We start from the raw sequence: 18,990 nt of genomic DNA, 5'->3' as shown, positions 1-18,990 counted from the left end.
CCCATCTTGATGATACGAGGTGTCTTTGAAGAGTCTGAAAATAGCCTCAGAACACCCGTTAGTGACCTTCTAGTTTTCATAAAAACAGAAGCTAAGCTCTAGTTTGAATATTAATAGATGAAGGGCACAAATTGGGGCTATTCTACTTTCAGCTTTGCTTGTGAATGGAAGCATATGTCATTGTTAGCATTTGAACTAGCTATTACTGCTCTTGTTTCTCCAGAGAGAAAACAGCAACAGTCCATTACTGTGAGCAGCACAGGTTCGTACTCTGTATGTATTGTGTGTACGCTCTTGTTTAGTTAACAATGCAGCTGCTGCTTTGAACCTGTGATCCCATTAAACAAAGACAAGAAACAACAGCATCTCTGACACCATAGCTAGATTATCCGTGCATGTTATTAATATTGATTGCAGCAACGCCTTTAAATATTATGCACATTTTAAGTGTGTCTTGGAGGGATATTTACAATTTCAATATGCATTCTTCAGCAGTGAAATACCACTTGCTGTCTAATTAGTTTTCCTCAGAAACATTTACAAAGGGCTCTGAAAGGTTGCGGGAAGCTTGATCTAAAAGCTCTCTGACACCAAGCAGACTGAGGACAATTTCACACTGTGCTCGGCTTTTATCAGTCTCAATAGAGAAAGGCGTGTGTAGGATAAATATTGTGTTCGAAGCCCACGCAGAGGTCAAAACTGTTCTGGAGTTCTGAGGTTAAAAAAACTGGGATAAAGAAACTACCAGTTACTCCTGTTTCAGTAACATTCATGTTTAGTTGATCAGTACAGGATGAACTAAAAGTAGCGATTTCAAAATTAAAAGCATCACAATTAAAAAGAAAATGTTAAAAATGAAGAAAACACCCCACCTAAAAGCAATAAATGTAGTGCATCTCTAAATATTGAGACTCAAAACGTGAACTAGTTCTTCCAAAATTAGCTCTTTTCTGAAGAGCTTATTTCTTTTGAAGTTTTTTTCCCCTACATATGGCAGCAGTCTTCCAATTTATTTTTGAGTGAAGAGCGTCTGGTTTTTGATTGAAGCAACATCTCTGCTTTGGCACCTGAGACCCAACAGCAGAGTGTGCAATTACCTCTAAGGCTGGGGAAACATTATATGACATTAAGGCTGATTATATCCAAGATGAGACAGACCCGTTGGAGCTTTGTGAGCAGACACAGAGAATCATAGGAGTTGTGTGAAAGTTAAGGTCTTCAACTCTTGCTCTTACTCTTCAAGCCAACCAATACAGTTACTTGTGATTTAGTGGTACAAGAACAAAAACTGATCTTTTCCAACCTATGCAAATTGTAAGCTCAATCTCTTGTTCTTAGTTTAAAGGAGCGACACCTATTGTGGTCTTCTGCTGCTGAAGTACGTCTGATCATCTGCATACCTTGGTTTTAATGACTGGTTATTTGAGTTATGTCCCAAAAATGCTTCAGTGGGAAATCGATGTCATAACTTATGACATAATTGGAAACCCTTCTTATCCCAACCATGCAACTTTCCATGCTGTTCGGTCACTGTGGGCTGCGTCGACTCGCCATGGAGTTACATTTCTCGGGAGGTGCTGCCAGGTTATGTGGAAGATTACGGCGTAGAGTTAAGAGGGGTTTTCTATTACATCCTAAGTTAGGATGTGGCTTTTCAGTTGATACATAATTCAGGCATTACAGTTGCCTTACTATCTACATTGAATCAGTCTGGCCATTCTCCTCTGGCCTCTGGCATGAACAAGGCATTTTTACCCAGACACTAACTTGGTAACCATGTCAGAAGCATCTTCTAAATAATACATAATATAATAATCTGTTATAGGAAAGGTTGTCTGAAAAAGACTGACAGCGGGGAAGCTGCAAAGAAAACCAGATGAAAGCCACAAGCTGAAACCTGCATTAAAAAATAAAGTGTGTGTGTGTGTGTGTGTATATATATATATGTATATATATGTATATATATATGTATGTATGTATGTATGTACCCATATAGAGGTTTAAGCTCTTTAAGGGTGCGTTCATTACAAAGATACGTTCTTAAACAAAGGTCTGTTTTGTCACAGTATTTTCTGTAATTAAATTTCTACAGTTGAGTAATATGTATGTGTATATGTATGATATGTAAAAACACAACTATCTACAATAAATTGTTGAAAGGACAAAGTTCCTTTGAGGTGTCAATACTTTCTTTTTATACTAAACTCTCAAGAGAACATAAATGTTTGCATTACAGCGGTCCCTCGTTTATAAAAATATATAAAAAAAATATAATAAAAATTATAAAAATATCCCACGATTGATGAAATCAGCCAACTTTATATTTTACTATTATTAAAGATGTTTCAAGGCTGTAACAAGCATGCAAAATTGAGCAATAAAAATCTGTGAAACAGTGAGGCAGCGAAAGGTTGATTTGATTTGCATTCAAATATCTCAGTCAATACAGAATAAAGATTACCACAAAGCAAGAAAGCACAAGACAAGGCTAATCAAAAGGTATTGGCTGAAGCATATGCTTATTACGTCAACCCTTTGGTGAAGCGAGGGACCACTGTAAATCCGTCATGCAGCTGTTTTTTCCCAGTTATTTAATCATGTAATTTAGGTACTGTGAGCTGGAAGTTGTGGACGGGTGATTGTGTAAATTGCCTTGAAGCAGGTATCTTATCAAAGTAAAATATGGTGATTTTATTTCCTGTCTGATGGAACTACATAATCTGTGATCGGTTTTCCAGTGGTCAATCGTCTTCCTTTTCTCTTCCAAAATCAATTACTGCTAACGCTAGCAATGTAGCCCTAGCCTTTTCCATCCTGCATTCACTCTTCTAGCTTCTAGGCTACGTTCACACTGCAGGTCTTAATGCTCAATTCCGATTTTTTTGATCAAATCCGATTTTTTTGTGTGCTCATTTACACCACAAATAAAATGTGACAGCAAACATGCTCTAGTGTGAACCCTAAAAGCGGCCCACATGTGCAAAAATTTTGCTTTAAGTTATAGTTATTTTGTTATTTTCATATGGCCTAAGAATGATCCTTATTGCTGTTTTAGAGAGGAGCGGTGCTTCAAAGGATAGTTGCAGATTGCTGTCAGAATCTGCAGATTATACAGTACAAATAAAATGTTCACGTTTCTCCAACGTTGTCTTCCCAACAGTTTCACTGACATCTGCACTGGATGGCCAGGAAGCATTCACGATGTCTTCTCGGGCGCTTCTCTGGCGCTGATAATTGGCGTCTGTCTTGTTTCAGTGACGTAAAAGGCGGATTTAATGCAACATGACCATTCAAACAGCAGTCGCTTTCTAAAACATCAGATATGTACTGGATTCAGTACCACATACGAAAGTGACCTGGGTCGGATTTGAAAATATCGGATTTGTGTTGTTCACACTGTCATACCATGATCGGATATGGGTCGCATAGGGTCCAAAAAGTCGGATTTGATGCGCTTTCGCCTGCAGTGTGAATGTAGCCTTTGTCTCTTGTGCTGTAGTCAGTTGGATTCCAACTACACCGACTGGGACTGCGTCTGGCAATGGTTGTTTTTGTTCTGCTCTGGAGAACTGCTGCAAGTTGAAAGGCCACTCTAGCCAGAACCAGCAGCATGTGGAGAACCTGTTCATTTATGAACAAGGACTACTGTTGCCAGCTGCAGTCTAAGACAGTGACATTGGACTTAATCATAAAGATGACACTCGAGCAGCAAACAGAATCTGACTCTGTGGGGAAAACAAAGTTTGGCTCCTATAGCTGTTTGGCCATTATTATTAATCACTACAAATGTACTTTATGCAGCCAAGAGTTTTAAATTGATTAAAGCAATTCTTTACACCAGAAAAGCTATTTGTCTTTGAAGACATTCCAGGAGTTAGATGTTAATGTATATAATCTAACACAAATAAATGGTGCTTTACAAGAACATTATCTTTATTATAAATAAACACACAGAAACATGTTTGTTTTTTTAAGAAGGGATAGGGAGCATTTTTTGTAAAGGCAGAGGAAGTATTTGCATATTATATATTAAGCAGTAATATTTAGAACACACACCCACACACATATCAGTACAAGATTATTGTATTGATGTGCGTGTCCCAAATCTGACTTCTTATCAGCTGTGTGCGTCGCTTCACCACCCTAGAATGAAAATAAATGAAAAACTCAAACAGCGCAGGTGCAATCTTGTGTGTGTTCTGTTCTCGTTCTTCAGAATCGAACATAATAGCCCTCTGCCACCTGTGCTTGTTGCAAATCATCACTTTTACACCATGTCTCCAAATAATAAGTGACCGATGTCTGGTGCTGAAAGTAGCTAAACAGGATCCTTTGCTCCATGCATGAGTTTATCGATCGCGCGTCCTTGAGAAAACACTTTAATTTTGCGCCAGGTGGTGCAGGCATGTAATGTGCTCTTTAATAATCTTTAGGGTGATGCTGATTACACAGGGAGAATGAGTTTATAGTCTGGCAAACCTCCGCAGACCAGCGCTGACATCACGTCTGTCTCCATGGCAATGTGGAAGAAACGTAGGCTGTTGGTATCTGGAAGCAACGCGAGTGAGGAGAGGAAGGGAGGCAGAGATAGAGGGAGACAGACAGAGAAAGAGAGTGTCGGAAATCCTCTAGGAGAGGCGTGAAGGAACATAGTGTCAGGAAGCTACCCGCTCTGAATACTAATATAGGAGGCTATAGATGGACAGGCGAGCACGTGCACACCCAAACTCACACACACACCAGTCAGTGACACGGTCTCTCTCAGTTTTGTCAACAGTCAGACAGTATCAAGTGAAAAATGGCCTTTGAGCACAAATGTCACCAAAGCCAACGGTGATATTAAAGACTATTGGACTAAAGCTTCGGGCTGCTCTCTCCACAGAGAGCCGACAGCCAGCGAAGAAAGACAAAAGAAAATGGAAAAACAGATAAATATGAAAACCTGTTCTCACATCTGATAAAGTATTTCTTTCTGTCAGTTTCACATCTTGAAATAAAAAGACCTCTGAAAGGCTGTGACTATTTTGTTAGAGCCACGTATCTCTTCAAAGCCTTTTAAGTGTCCTAAATTTCACCACCCACTAGGTTAAAATCAATCATTAAGAAAATGTTTTCACATTGGAAAGTACGTTTTTGTGCCAGTGTAGCCGTAGCCTTTGCAGAGCCGTGTTTTGCCTTTCATAAATGCAGCAAGAAAATCTTGTCAATTCATCTTTGTGGAAAAGTTCAAGCTCAATCAATATAAGAGCCTCTTGTTTGAGTCTAGTCCAGGGGTGGGCAACTCCAGGCCTCGAGGGCCGGTGTCCCTGCAGGTTTTAGATGTGTCCTTGAACCAACACAGCTGATTTAAATGGCTAAATTAGCTCCTCAACATGCCCTGAAGTTCTCCAGAGGCCTGGTAACGAACTGATCATGTGATTCAGGTGTGTTGACCCAAGGTGAGATCTAAAACCTGCAGGACACCGGCCCTCGAGGCCTGGAATTGCCCACCCCTGGTCTAGTCTAATAGTTTTGGAAACAATAACCCCGGCCCTGAGAAGTCCTCGTGATTCATGCTCTGTACTGCATGCAGGTTGGAGGTGAGTACATAAAGGACAGGAAATGCTGCAGATAGGCAGAAGTGTCCTGGAAAGCAGCAGCTGCTCTTATCTGCTTCCAGCATGCAGACACTTCAGAGTAAGGAACACGGGGTGATATGATTCTGATGTGATGCTATATTTTTAGTAACTGACAATATATTAATATCTCTACGAGACAGATTTGTGTTATTGACGCAGCACAACCTTTATGTATGCTAAAAATATCAAAATCAAATGCATAACAATATAAATCTGACACTCATATTGGTTTCTTTCTCTTTTATTAATGTCAGCGACACCAGCCTTCTAAGTTTTATTAAATAATATTCACAATATTGATCCAGCGCTGAAATACAGGCTGTCTGACTCTGACATGTAGGAGGAAGTGCACAACATGTAACCTAGGGATGCACTGATCCAACACTTAGTCTTCGTTATCGAGGTCAGTCCATGTTGGCCATTTAAATTCATCTTGTCCAATTGTTACAACATCTGACATCAACAGCGTTGCACAAGTTGCAAGAAGGGCTAACAAATCCCTCTTGTGGTATTTTATATTAGCTCCATGGAGAAGTGTGCTTATTGGAGAAGTTTGCAGCTCGTTTTTCATGATGAATAGCTGATGAACTGTGAAATTTTGCTAATGTTAGCTTTAATTCACCTGTCTCTCTGCTCTTCTCCAGACACATGGACCATGTACAAAAAATTGGGCACAGTAAACCATAAAACAGTTGCAGAAGACTTCGGCACGACCAAACTTTTGCAGCCGAAATTGTTCCTTTGAAACAAGCCAAGGACCAGGTCTGCAAGCGCTTGTAGTCAGCTGCGATCTTCAAACCAATCAACAAAATGGAGATAAAAAGCCAACAGACACAGTCTGCCATCGGTCTACTTTGGTTAGTGAATTAATGGAGTTCAATGGCGTTGTTTTTTGGGTTCAAAAAATGCACTGCAGATTAGTTAAACTGATTAAGCTACACCGACTCAGTGATCGCAGTCAGCCCACATCAGACTGTAATAGTTTGTAGAGAGGTTGTCTCACACCAGGCAATCTCTGCAATTGCCTCTCAGTCAAAACAGGATTTTCCCCTGCTGGCCATTAGATTCAGTAGCATTGCAGTTCTAATTTGAGGTCATTGCTGTTCTGATTTAGGGTTTTTGAAAACTTTCCATTTCCTGAAATTTATATAATGCCTTTGGTTTGAATAATTAGGAGACAATATGTATAGCAAGAAAGAAAGGGAAAGTATGTTTAGCGCTGTAGTTATGTCAGCAATTAAGTAACAGTCACCTTTCTGAATTTATACAAAATAAGTGACAATTTGCAAAACTGCTTTGCTGAATTGGTATTCTCCTCCTATAGTGTAGCACCTATACCTCAGTACCTTGACAGGCAGACCTGCCATAGCTGGCAGGTTGTCAAGCCTTGGAGTTCTTTAAAAGATCGAGTGTAGGGCTGTTGTTAGAGAGACCTTCCTTTTTTTTTTCCGAAAACCAAAGACTCAACTCAAAACTGGCAAAAATTAATTAAACAGTACACTTTCAAAGGCAATCTGTTAGGTCAGAGCTTATAGTAACCAAAACATAATGTGATGTGCTATTTTCTCCTGTGTAGAAGCTGGTAGAGTTTAGCAGTTCTCTGCTGCCTAAATCTTGACTCCGTCATGCTTGTCCAAGTATGCAAGCTCAGTGTCCAAACAGGTTTACATTAGACTCAAATCACAGTCTGACACTTTGGCAGGTGTAGTAACACTCACTGACTGATCAGGGCTTAGTAACTGTTCAATTATGCATAAGCTCATAAAACAACAACAAAAGGTCATTTGTTGCAGAGTAGGCTGAATTAAAATGTTGTTTTACTTCATGAAAGTAAGAAAAAGACATCAGTGGATCTCTATGTAGGTATTCAATTCTGATTAATCAACTGCAGGAAAACCACAATAATTACAGAGGGGACGTACAGAAGTGCTGAGATTCTTCTGCTGACTTTCCCTCTGGGCTTGTGCTGGGTCTTTCTAGGATGCTAAATGGATTTGGACTTGTTTTGGCAGCTGTTAATAAAATACAAACTTATGACGGATCGTTAGCCCAAGTAGAATTATGTTTGGACCTTGGATTCAACAGATACGTGAACACAACAACAGGCGTGAGGCAGTCTGTGCAGCAAATAAAACAAATTAATAACCAAGAAATCTATTCAGCCTCTGTAGGAGTCGTGAGGAATCCCGAATAATTTTGTCTTCTCGTGTGTTTCTCAACAGCTTTGACCTATTTGTTTGGTAAAGTCACCCCTCTAAATATAGACATTGGTGGGATTGAGAAAGACAGGGGGGCGAGAAGAGGAGGAGGCAGAATTATCAAAGTACTTTATGGTTGAGCTCAGTGTGAATTAAATCTGTTTTCTCCCCGCAAAAAGAGAGGTGGGGAATAAGGAGACAAGGAGAACACGACAAAGGAATAAAGGCGCACAGCTTAATTAGCAAAGACACAGATCAAGCCGGGGAAGCAAAGCAAACAGAAAACGGTGGTCTGCGTGGTGTCACGTACTGTTTGACTGCAGCAAATTCCCCTTGCTTCTCTACTTTTTTTTCTTTTTAAACATGTGGTCTTTCTTCTTTTTTTGCCTGAAAATACCATCAGGCTGCTAACAAAATCAGAGGCACAGAACATTATGTTTCCATTTCTGATAGACAGTGTTGAATCCAGCAGATGGAGGCTGTATTGTACCTGTTTACCACACCAAACACTTCTGTTCAGTGCTTGGTTCATCAAAGTGTCCTCTGCAGGCTTGTTCACTTCGGGAAGCACTGAGCTATTGATTCTGCTGCTTTGTTAGCCTTTCTGTATAAAATAACACCTTCTTCTCTATAGAGTTGTTTGCACTTTAGGCAGCTTTATGCTTTTTTTTTTTCTCTGTGTGGGTGCACACATGGTACATGCATTTATCTAGATCACTGTTGAAGCAAGCTTGTGCAGATGTCTGCTTTTAGACTTCTTGTAAGACGTGCCTCTTCTATCAATGTTGCTTCCTTCCAGACACAATGCTTGTCCACCTAATCCAGTCCCAGTGCTCTAATTGGCTAACTGCAGCCATTTTCTCTGCTCTGGGGAGCGTGGAGATTAGGGGGAGTGTGTACTCGTTGCTGCCCGGCGCCTAAATGAGTCATGCTGTGGGTACAATGTCTCTCCGAGGGATAGATGGAGCACGCCCACACATACACACAGAGTAAAGACTCGCCACAAGATTACTGAGCTAGGCTCGCCAACACTCAAAACACACGTATAGATTATGATGTGTTATGTCTTTAACACAGAACCAGTAATAATTTGCATGTTTTACTGGCCAGATCAACGCTCTCACACCTGAGCTTACCTACTGATTCCTGCCGAGGTTTTCCCTGCTCTCATGTAAATATCAATAATGAATGTTGCCTGGGGCTAAACACTCGAGTTATGTTGTTCACAATACTCACAGTTCATGAATGCTACATGAAACACTACTATTGCACAGCTCTGTTGTCGGCTCAAGATGCGGCATTAAAGACCAACGAACACACCACTGCTCCAGCTTCATCTGCAATGTTTAAAACCAGTTATTTTAGCTTACGTTTCATTTATCAGAAGACACTGATTAATTAAAAAACTAAAGAAAGTACTGTAGTTACAATTAGTGAAGCACAGATGTGATGTACCAGTGCCTATGCCAGTGTTATTGAACAAATTGGATACTGGACAGATGTCTTTGATCCACATGGAAAACTGTCTCATGGTGCAAAAACCTGAAACTAATATTCATCTATGCTCCTTAGCAGGTGGTAAAGTAATGACAGTAGCTCAATTCAAGCACCACACAATTCATCAGAAACAATTTTGACAATCAATTCATGTTAATCAACTTATTCATTGAGGGAAAGCGTCAAACACTAGCTGGTTTCAGCCTTTCAACTGTTATGATTCAATGCTTTCTTTGCTTTCTTACTGGTACTCAGACTCAAAGTTTTCTGAATTGAATTTTCTTTGACAGGTACCCTCAACCTAAAGATTGCTGCAGGCTAAGCACACGCCTTCGTACTGGCAGCACTCTCCAGAAGGACAACACAACTCACAAAGCATGATAAAGAGCTGACTTGGTCTCCAGATTCCCTTTGTTTATGATCCAGTCAAGCAAGTCTAATTCACAAAGGCCATACCCCACAGCCAACAGGACCCAAAGGATCATGATGCCACACATCAGATTACAGATGGACACGGGACAGGTGCAATAGCCATGTCCATAAGAAAGTGGATCAAAATGCTAATAATCAAATCAATTACAACTAAATGCCTCCAATCTTCTTTTCACCAATGCATGCACAGTTTTCTGCCGTAACAGTCATTAAAAACCTTTTTAGACCTCTTTGCAATTTAAACACGCAACATTGTAAAATCAATAAAGGAATTAATAAAGAAACAGACCTATGATCTTATTAATGTCCATCTTTACATGCGTTTGTTAGTTATTAAGTCACTTTGTAATGACAAACCCTTCCTTATTTAAACTGAGGAATAAATTATTCCATATGTATATTATCCTCACTAATGATCCAAATCAGCTCAGCAAATACTAAAAAGGGAGAGAAACAGCGGCTCTATTGAACAGGTTCTCTGTGTCCATCAATACTGTGAGTTTACTTTTAAGGGGAAAAGTGGAATAAATGCACACCTGGTTATCATGCCAAAGTCTCAAAATGAAAAAGCTGTTCAGTTGTTACAAATTCAGAATTTTCAATGCTGATACTACGCGTATTTGTTGAGGGATAGGTGCACATACTGTATACAGCTTTGTTCACAAACACAACAGCATTCAGACCGAGATACCATTCAAATGTAATCTACTTAGTCTTTATGCTGCTTTTATCATTCATAAATATTGGAGTAGGCGGTGCTTTAGATGTTAGCTGAGAGTCACATGATTGTTGGGGCAGCTGCTGTGGCTTTGCAGGAGAACAGGGTTTATATAAAGATTTGATGTTCAACAGCATATACGCTATAAATGAAGCACAGACTTAACCAAAGAGTTCTCCAAAGCTCCCATAACTGCACCCAGACAGGGAAGACGCCACTAGAGGTCTCTCAGAGTGAGCGAGGCAAAGCACCATCGAGAGTTCATTTCTCTCAAGCAGACCCCGGGGAGAGGGAGTGGATAGAGGAGATGTGAGGACAGGGCCACTTTCTGCTGTCCTTGTTTCCCTGACAGAGAGCTTTGCTTCCAAACGTGAGCTGAGCATCTAATGCCCATCAGAACAAAAGACTTCCTTGAAGATTTCTGAAGCACTCGGAGGTGTCGCTAAGTCAAACGGCTCAATGAAGACAGCCATAAGGTTGCCAGTGATCGTTTAAGCTTTTTTCGAATTCAGAGGAAAAGACTTCATGGGTGCACAATCGCTGAAAATGTTTATTTCATTCACAACGGATCTCTTCTCAATTAGGAAAGCCTGTATTGTTGAGTAGTGGTGGAACTGTGAGAGAAATTGAATTTATCCGCTCTACTTTGAGGAGGAAAGGTTCTATTTGCATGTGTAAGTACTATCTACCAGGAGAGGTACTAGCTATAATCCCATTAATCAGCATAATTGGCTCATAATTGGCTCTCATCACGTCCCTACAGATGCCATCAGTCAAGCCTCAACATTACTGCCAGACATCTCAAGCACTGGCTCACTCTCCCTGCAGAGATGATACAGGTTTGGTCTTTGCTGTTACACTGGAGAAGCAGTGTGCGCAGACAACAAATAATGATCTTCAAGCCTCACTAAAAGTCACTCTTTTATCCAGTAAACAGCCATGTGTAAAAAAATACGCCGAGACTTGCTGCATAAAAAGCAAAAGCAGACATCTACCTTCAAATCCCCAAAAAATGAGATGCGGACTGGCAGCAGTGACAGAAATCAATCACTTTGCAGTACGAGCAGAGCCGATCACCTGTGCACATGTTCAGGTACATGTGAGCAGGTGGGTGTGTGACAAAAGACTAATGAAACCAGACGTGTGCATCTCACTCCTGTGACAGATGTGTGATGGCTCGGGGAAAAGGGCTTTCTGTTTCTGAGAACTAACGCAGCTGCTGAGGCAGAAATGCTGGCCACTTAAGAAAAGACACAGGATTTACAGTTTCACAACAAAACATCAGAATGCAGTTGTTTTGGAATTATAAAAAAAAAAGATTTTAAATCTGTTTTCAACATTTGTGGAATTGGAAAAGTTATAAATAACTAAAGCAACTACATTTCATATCTGGAGTTAGGCTTTTTTTGTTCAGGAAAGACAAACCACAGTATTTTTTATGTTTGATGTTCCTGAAGTCTTTAAAGTCAAGTAAACTTAAAAAGGAAACCAACTACTGTGGCAAAAGCAATTAAACAAACCTAACTTTGTAAAGGTTGGTGAAATTCTAATTAAAAGTAAGCAAAACACATTTTTTTTAAATTCAATCAAGCTGTTACATCTCTAAAACAATAAGCAATATTAACCCAATTCTGGCAAAAAAAAAACCCCACTGGCTGAAATAAAATTTAAAGTTATTCAGTACGATTAAGTTAGATCTTTAAAAAAATAAATGCACAAATCTCTGTTTGTTAACTTGTAATCAGTTGAGAAACCATGAAGGTTCTTATCTATATCAGATATTATAACATTATCACGTTGCCTAGCAACCACTTACCAATGGGTTAAAATGTAACATTTATGCACCTTTGATGGCTTATAAAGAGCACTGTATCATTTTGATTTCAACATTGATAACATCTCATTTACATGCACAAAATATTCATCATGCTTGACATATTATCATTAAATTGTCTACGAACCACCATTCATTAAAATGATCTATTTGTTGAACCTAAAAAACTTAGTGAGAATCTACTTCACAGCAAGTTCTGTGGATCTAAATTAAAGTTATTAGTTATCAGTTATTAGTTATCTGTAATTTACATCCACAAAACTTTCATTTTGCATCTAATCTGACATCATCATGTTGTCTAGCAACGACCTACCAGTGGGTTAAAAATGAACATCTGTAGCGTTTATGCTTAGAAAACTATCATATAATTTTTATTTTATGTCAGCAACATCTGATTTGGAACCACAAAACATTATGCATATTTTATGATGTCATCACGATGCCTAGCAACCTCCTAACAACAGCCTAAAATCACTGGCATGTGCTAGTGAACTTAACATAAGGGGGCCAGGACATGAGCTCTACTAATTTGACAAGGCTTTGTTTTTTCACTTAAAATTGAACCAACTCAGAAAATGTGATTACAAAAAACCCTGTTTACTATTTTATGTTGGACAACAGGGACAGTAGCTAACATTCAAACAACTGGTGATTAGCTATATGTTTATGTGTGTGCACTTTAGGGTTGCAGCAAGTGTCACTGGCATACATTTTAAGATAGCTTGTTGGCCTGGTAAATATGTCAGAAGAGCAACATTATGGTGTTATTTGGCATTTGTCCTTTAGGAGATGATTTTTTTCTCAGTGGAGTTCTCAAGGAGTTCTCTGTGGGAGATCAGAGGGTGATATAGTCGTCCAGTTATCTTACACTTAAACAATATTAACATCTATTCTCAGGAGATATTTTGGGATGTGTATGTGTTAGTAGCAATTCCCACAGCCCATATACTGCATGGCTGGAGAGACGCTGCTTTAAGTAAGATTTAATAACCCAGAACATCGACACGGGAGAAAAATCGCTAACAAATATAGCGACATAGCGATAACATTTTTAATGCTAAACCCTAACCCTGTTCCTGTCCACAAAAATATACACTGAACAGAAAACTTGGTTTAATTAAAATGCCAAGTTAAGCTGAATACATAAGTAGCTTAATACACGAAAGGTCAATTAAATATGTATCTGACAATACAGAAGACAAATGTCATGGTCCTGGGCCATGTGGGCCCAGTATTCTTAGTTCCTTGTATTTTTGTATTTCGTTCCTTATTTAGGCCATGTTTTCTGAGTTGCCCTGTTGTGTTGTTCCCTAAGTGTTTTCCCTTCATGGCTTTTACCCCCTGTGTGCCCCTCTGTGTATCTGTGAGCCCTCGTCTCTCCTTATGTTTTATTCCATGTTTCCCCTGCCCATTATGTCTAAGTTCTCCCCGTGCTCTCTCTCCCCCCTGTGTGCCCTCTATGTATTTATGAGCCCTCGTCTCCCTTTGTGGTTGTTTCATGTTTCCCCAGCCCGTTATGTACAGTGGGGCAAAAAAGTATTTAGTCAGCCACCGATTGTGCAAGTTCCCCCACTTAAAATGATGACAGAGGTCAGTAATTTGCACCAGAGGTACACTTCAACTGTGAGAGACAGAATGTGAAAAAAAAATCCATGAATTCACATGGTAGGATTTGTAAAGAATTTATTCGTAAATTAGGGTGGAAAATAAGTATTTGGTCACCTCAAACAAGGAAAATCTCTGGCTCTCACAGACCTGTAACGTCTTCTGTAAGAAGCTTTTCTGTCCCCCACTCGTTACCTGTATGAATGGCACCTGTTTGAACTCATCATCTGTATAAAAGACACCTGTCCACAGCCTCAAACAGTCAGACTCCAAACTCCGCCATGGCCAAGACCAAAGAGCTTTCGAAGGACACCAGGAAAAGTATTGTAGACCTGCACCAGACTGGGAAGAGTGAATCTACAATAGGCAAGCAGCTTGGTGTGAAAAAAATCAACTGTGGGAGCAATCATCAGAAAATGGAAGACATACAAGACCACTGATAATCTCCCTCGATCTGGGGCTCCACGCAAGATCTCATCCCGTGGGGTCAAAATGATCATGAGAATGGTGAGCAAAGATCCCAGAACCACACGGGGGGACCTGGTGAATGACCTGCAGAGAGCTGGGACCAAAGTAACAAAGGTCACCATCAGTAACACACTACAACAGCAGGGAATCAAATCCCGCAGTGCCAGACGTGTTCCGCTGCTGAAGCCAGTGCATGTCCAGGCCCGTCTGAAGTTTGCCAGAGAGCACATGGATGATACAGCAGAGGATTGGGAGAATGTCATGTGGTCAGATGAAACCAAAGTAGAACTTTTTGGTATAAACTCAACTCGTCGTGTTTGGAGGAAGAAGAATACTGAGTTGCATCCCAAGAACACCATACCTACTGTGAAGCATGGGGGTGGAAACATCATGCTATGGGGCTGTTTTTCTGCCAAGGGGACAGGACGACTGATCCGTGTTAAGGACAGAATGAATGGGGCCATGTATCGTGAGATTTTGAGCCAAAACCTCCTTCCATCAGTGAGAACTTTGAAGATGAAACGAGGCTGGGTCTTCCAACATGACAATGATCCAAAACACACCGCCCGGGCAACAAAGGAGTGGCTCCGTAAGAAGCATTTGAAAGTCCTGGAGTGGCCTAGCCAGTCTCCAGACCTCAACCCCATAGAAAATCTGTGGCGGGAGTTGAAAGTCCGTGTTGCTCGGCGACAGCCCCAAAACATCACTGCTCTCGAGAAGATCTGCATGGAGGAGTGGGCCAAAATACCAGCTACTGTGTGTGCAAACCTGGTAAAGACCTATAGTAAACGTTTGACCTCTGTTATTGCCAACAAAGGTTATGTTACAAAGTATTGAGTTGTATTTTTATTATTGACCAAATACTTATTTTCCACCCTGATTTACGAATAAATTCTTTACAAATCCTACCATGTGGATTCATGGATTTTTTTTTCACATTCTGTCTCTCACAGTTGAAGTGTACCTCTGGTGCAAATTACTGACCTCTGTCATCATTTTAGGTGGGGGAACTTGCACAATCGGTGGCTGACTAAATACTTTTTTGCCCCACTGTATCTGTGTTTTCCCCGTGCTCTCTCTCCTCCTGTCTGAACCTCTGTGCCTGTACATGTCATGTTCAGTTCACCCCGCCCTGTCTCGTTATGATTATCAGTGTCACCTGTGTTCCCCGTGTGTGCCCACTTTCCTCGTTTACCCTCTGTGTATTTCTGTCTGAGTCTCCCTCTGTTCGGGGTCGCGTTCTCCCTCATGTTGTGTGTAATTCTCCCCGTGGTTCGGTTCCTTGTACAGCTCATGCTTTAGTTTTCCCAGTTTTAGGTTATTTTGTATTACTTCGCGTGGCCAGCAATAAAGCTGTGTTTTTTGAGTTTATCCCCGTGTCTGTGAGTCTGCATCTTGGGTCCTTCTCCTGCCTGCCACACAGCAAACCATGACAGAAGAACGCGACCCCGAACTGGACCCAGCAGCTCACAACCCCTCCGCGGACCTCAAGGACGACTTGGTCTACACGGTGGAATACCACTGTGAGGAATGGGCGACGCTACCTCGAGGCGAATACCGGGAGACCGTAGCCGTCCGTCTTCAGCGGATGGTGTCCGGGCTCCCGTGGCTATTCGGCGCGCTGCGCCCCCACATCCGGGACTTTCTTGTGTCCGCCGTGGGCATCCGTCCGGGGCAGCTGTCCCAGAAAGAACCAGAAACGGTCAGGATCGGGACCATGGGGCTCACCACCGTTACGCCGCCTGTTCGCTTCTCATCGGCTTCTACATCTCCGCCACCGCCTGTCTACACTACGTGGCGCACGGAGATGCCAGAGGCCAGCGACTTCGGTGAAGAGGAGCGGCAGCAGGTGTTACGGGCATATCGGGAGGACGAGCTCCGTTGGAAGCCCTGGCTTATCACCGAGGAGGAGCTCTCGTCAGCTGTCCCACCACAGACCGACCACCCCCCCTCGCCGCCGCGATCGGGCTACTCGTCTCCTGCTTCCTGCCTGGCACGGATGTGGTCTGAGGGCGAGGAGCCGGTCGCCACGGAAGGCCAGGCTGAGCCCACGGCCGCCCCTAAGAGGAAACGGCGTTCCCGCCGCTGTCGCGCACCGCCACGGCCCGTTCTGCCCTCCACTGAGCAACACGAGGTGGCTGTGGGGGGCGCGGATTCCGACCTCGAGGAGCGGCAGCGCGCCGTATGCGCGCAACTGGAGGAAGAGCTACGAGAGGAGCCATGGCTCGCTCCCCCCTACGATGAGGTTTTCCGCGGGACACGGCTAGCCCTTGGGGGGCCCCGGAGTTGCCTGGGACTTCCGCCTGCCACTCCGCTAACTACCGCCTCCTCAGCCGCTGCGACGCCTCAGGAGCCTCCATCTCCCACGTCTACGGGGCCCACGGCCAAAAGAAAACGGCGTTCGCGTCGCCACCGCATCGCCCGACGCTCGGAGGTGAGTGAAACTGTCCAGTCGCTCCAAGTTACCTCTGAGCAGAAGGCATGTGAGGAGGCTACGGACTTAGCCGGTGAGGTGGCTAGCAATGAGCCGTTCACTGAGCCGCAGGCCAGAGACAGTTCCGCTCCCACTTCACTCAACCCGGCAGGGACCACAGACTCGATTCACAGACTGACAAGGTTTCCCACCGCCTTTGGTTTTAATAGCAGTAGGGAGGTGTTTCCTTTGGTGTCTCTTTCCGTGTCTGCAGTTCCAACTAAATCTGAGTTGCCTGTGGTTTCTCTCTTCCCTCCTGAGCCGGCCCTGCTCCTCCATCAGTCACTGAATGAAGGCAACGAAAGCATAGCTAGTGCTCTGGTGTGCCCAGCTACACTTGCTTTTCACGAACCAGAGACTGTGAACACTGGTCATGAACCCCTAGCATGTTACCAAGATGCACACATAACAGCAGATCATGGTGACCAGGACACTGTAATGTCGCAACACGTCTCCTGTCTCCCCATAGATAACAAACCAGGTGGTTCTGAACTGTTTTGCTCCAGCACCATAACCACCACTCAGGAGATGGAAGCTGGGGTCAGGATTTATGTGACACCATTTTCTCCTGCCTCTATGAACTCGTCACTAGATAGGGTTTTGGCCCCGAACAATGTCATAACCACCCTCTCTCAGCCTGAAGCGTCACCTGCTTCAGTTAATGGTTCACGTACCGTTTCACCTGTATCTGTCTCTCCACTCAATAGGGTTAACACTCTGCAGCCACAGATCACTGCGGGTACGGGTTCCAACAAACACGTCCATCCAACACACCACAGTCATGCTACCACGGTGCCAATGGTTAGGTCCATATCTGTGTATTTACTGTTTTTCCAGGAGTCAGCTCCTGGTGATCTAAGCTTTGTTTTTGTGGATCGAGTGGCGGTCCTTGTTTTCCGTATGGTCGAACCAGCTCCTCTGAGCCGCACACTACCACCGGTTGAGTCCAACCAGCTTATGTTGACCTCTCCTAGGACTACACAGACTGGGCTAGTAACCTCTGAGCCCCTTCGGACTGATGTAGACTCTGGGAACCTAATGATTGCTGGCTCAGAACTGGTGGTCCCTACCACTGTCCACTTCATGGTTTCTTGTGTTAAGCTGTTAAGCCCTATGGACTGTTTTTTACCTGCTCTCTCTCTCTCTGGGTTTGTGCCTCAGCAGCCTGTGTTTCCTCAGCTCCTAGTCCAGCCAGGGGCCTTCATAACTGTTTGTCCTGCGTCTGCTGTTGGACTCCCAGGTGTGCCTATCTGGCACCCTGCGGCGACGCCACCGCTTCGCGTCACGTCAGCTGGAGGGCCCGAGGAGCCCACCCAGCCACCTTCTGCTTCTGCTCCTCCTGGTCCAGCTCCAGCCTGTGCTTCGTCAGCTGCAGCTCCAGCCTCCGAGTCTTCGTCTGCTGCAGCTCCAGCCTCCGAGTCTTCGTCCTCATCCGGCCCAGCCTCCGAGTCTTCGTCCTCGTCCGGCCCAGCCTCAGCCTGTGCTTCGCCTGGTCCGGCCCAGCCTCTGCAGCGACGCCTGGTCCGGCCTCGTCTGGTCCTGTGCCCACCAGGCCACGGCCAGCACGCCTGAGACTGGAGAGCCGCCGCTGCCTTCGGCGCGGTCGGCCCCCTGAACTGCTCCGTCGTCTCCTTCGCCGCCGCCGCTGCCTTCGGCGCGGTCGGCCCCCTGAACTGCTCCGTCGTCTCCTTCGCCGCCGCCGCTGCCTTCCGCGCGGTCGGCCCCCTGAACTGCTCCGTCGTCTCCTTCGCCGCCGCCGCTGCCTTCCGCACGGCCGGCCTCCGGACCAGCTCTGTCACCTGTGCCACCCGCCTGGTCGGCCCCCCGACCGTGTGACCCGTGAACTCTTGTGCCTGTGGGCTCTGGGTCGGCCCCCTGAACTTTATTTGGACTATGGTCATGTGCTCCTGTGTTTTCTGTTGTTTGTTTTGTTTCCCGTTCTGGTCCCTCCGTCCTGGTCCCCCGCCTCCCGCCCTGGGTGGGTTGTTTTCTGTTTTTGTTTTGTTTTTCGGGTTTGGGCTGTCGGGAGCCAGCCCTTTAGGGGGGGGGGGGGGGGTGATGTCATGGTCCTGGGCCATGTGGGCCCAGTATTCTTAGTTCCTTGTATTTTTGTATTTCGTTCCTTATTTAGGCCATGTTTTCTGAGT

General features: G+C 43.7%; 1 protein-coding gene and 1 long non-coding RNA gene across 12 annotated transcripts in view; one reads left to right on the top strand and one right to left on the bottom strand.

Moving 5' to 3' along the window:
- magi2a (membrane associated guanylate kinase, WW and PDZ domain containing 2a) overlaps nucleotides 1–18,990 on the bottom strand; it is a 273,490-nt gene that overhangs the window by 157,009 nt on the left and 97,491 nt on the right. The gene's annotated exons all lie outside the window — the stretch shown is intronic.
- On the top strand, nucleotides 5,485–10,027 carry LOC143413180 (uncharacterized). Its single transcript, XR_013093796.1, has 3 exons — nucleotides 5,485–5,579; nucleotides 6,263–6,475; nucleotides 9,604–10,027. It is a non-coding gene; the product is annotated as an uncharacterized LOC143413180 (long non-coding RNA).

This window comes from Maylandia zebra, linkage group LG17 (genome assembly GCF_041146795.1).
Source record: "Maylandia zebra isolate NMK-2024a linkage group LG17, Mzebra_GT3a, whole genome shotgun sequence".
Classification (NCBI taxonomy): domain Eukaryota; kingdom Metazoa; phylum Chordata; class Actinopteri; order Cichliformes; family Cichlidae; genus Maylandia; species Maylandia zebra.
Note: the sequence above shows the minus strand (reverse complement) of the source record. Positions and strands in the feature narration are given on the sequence as shown.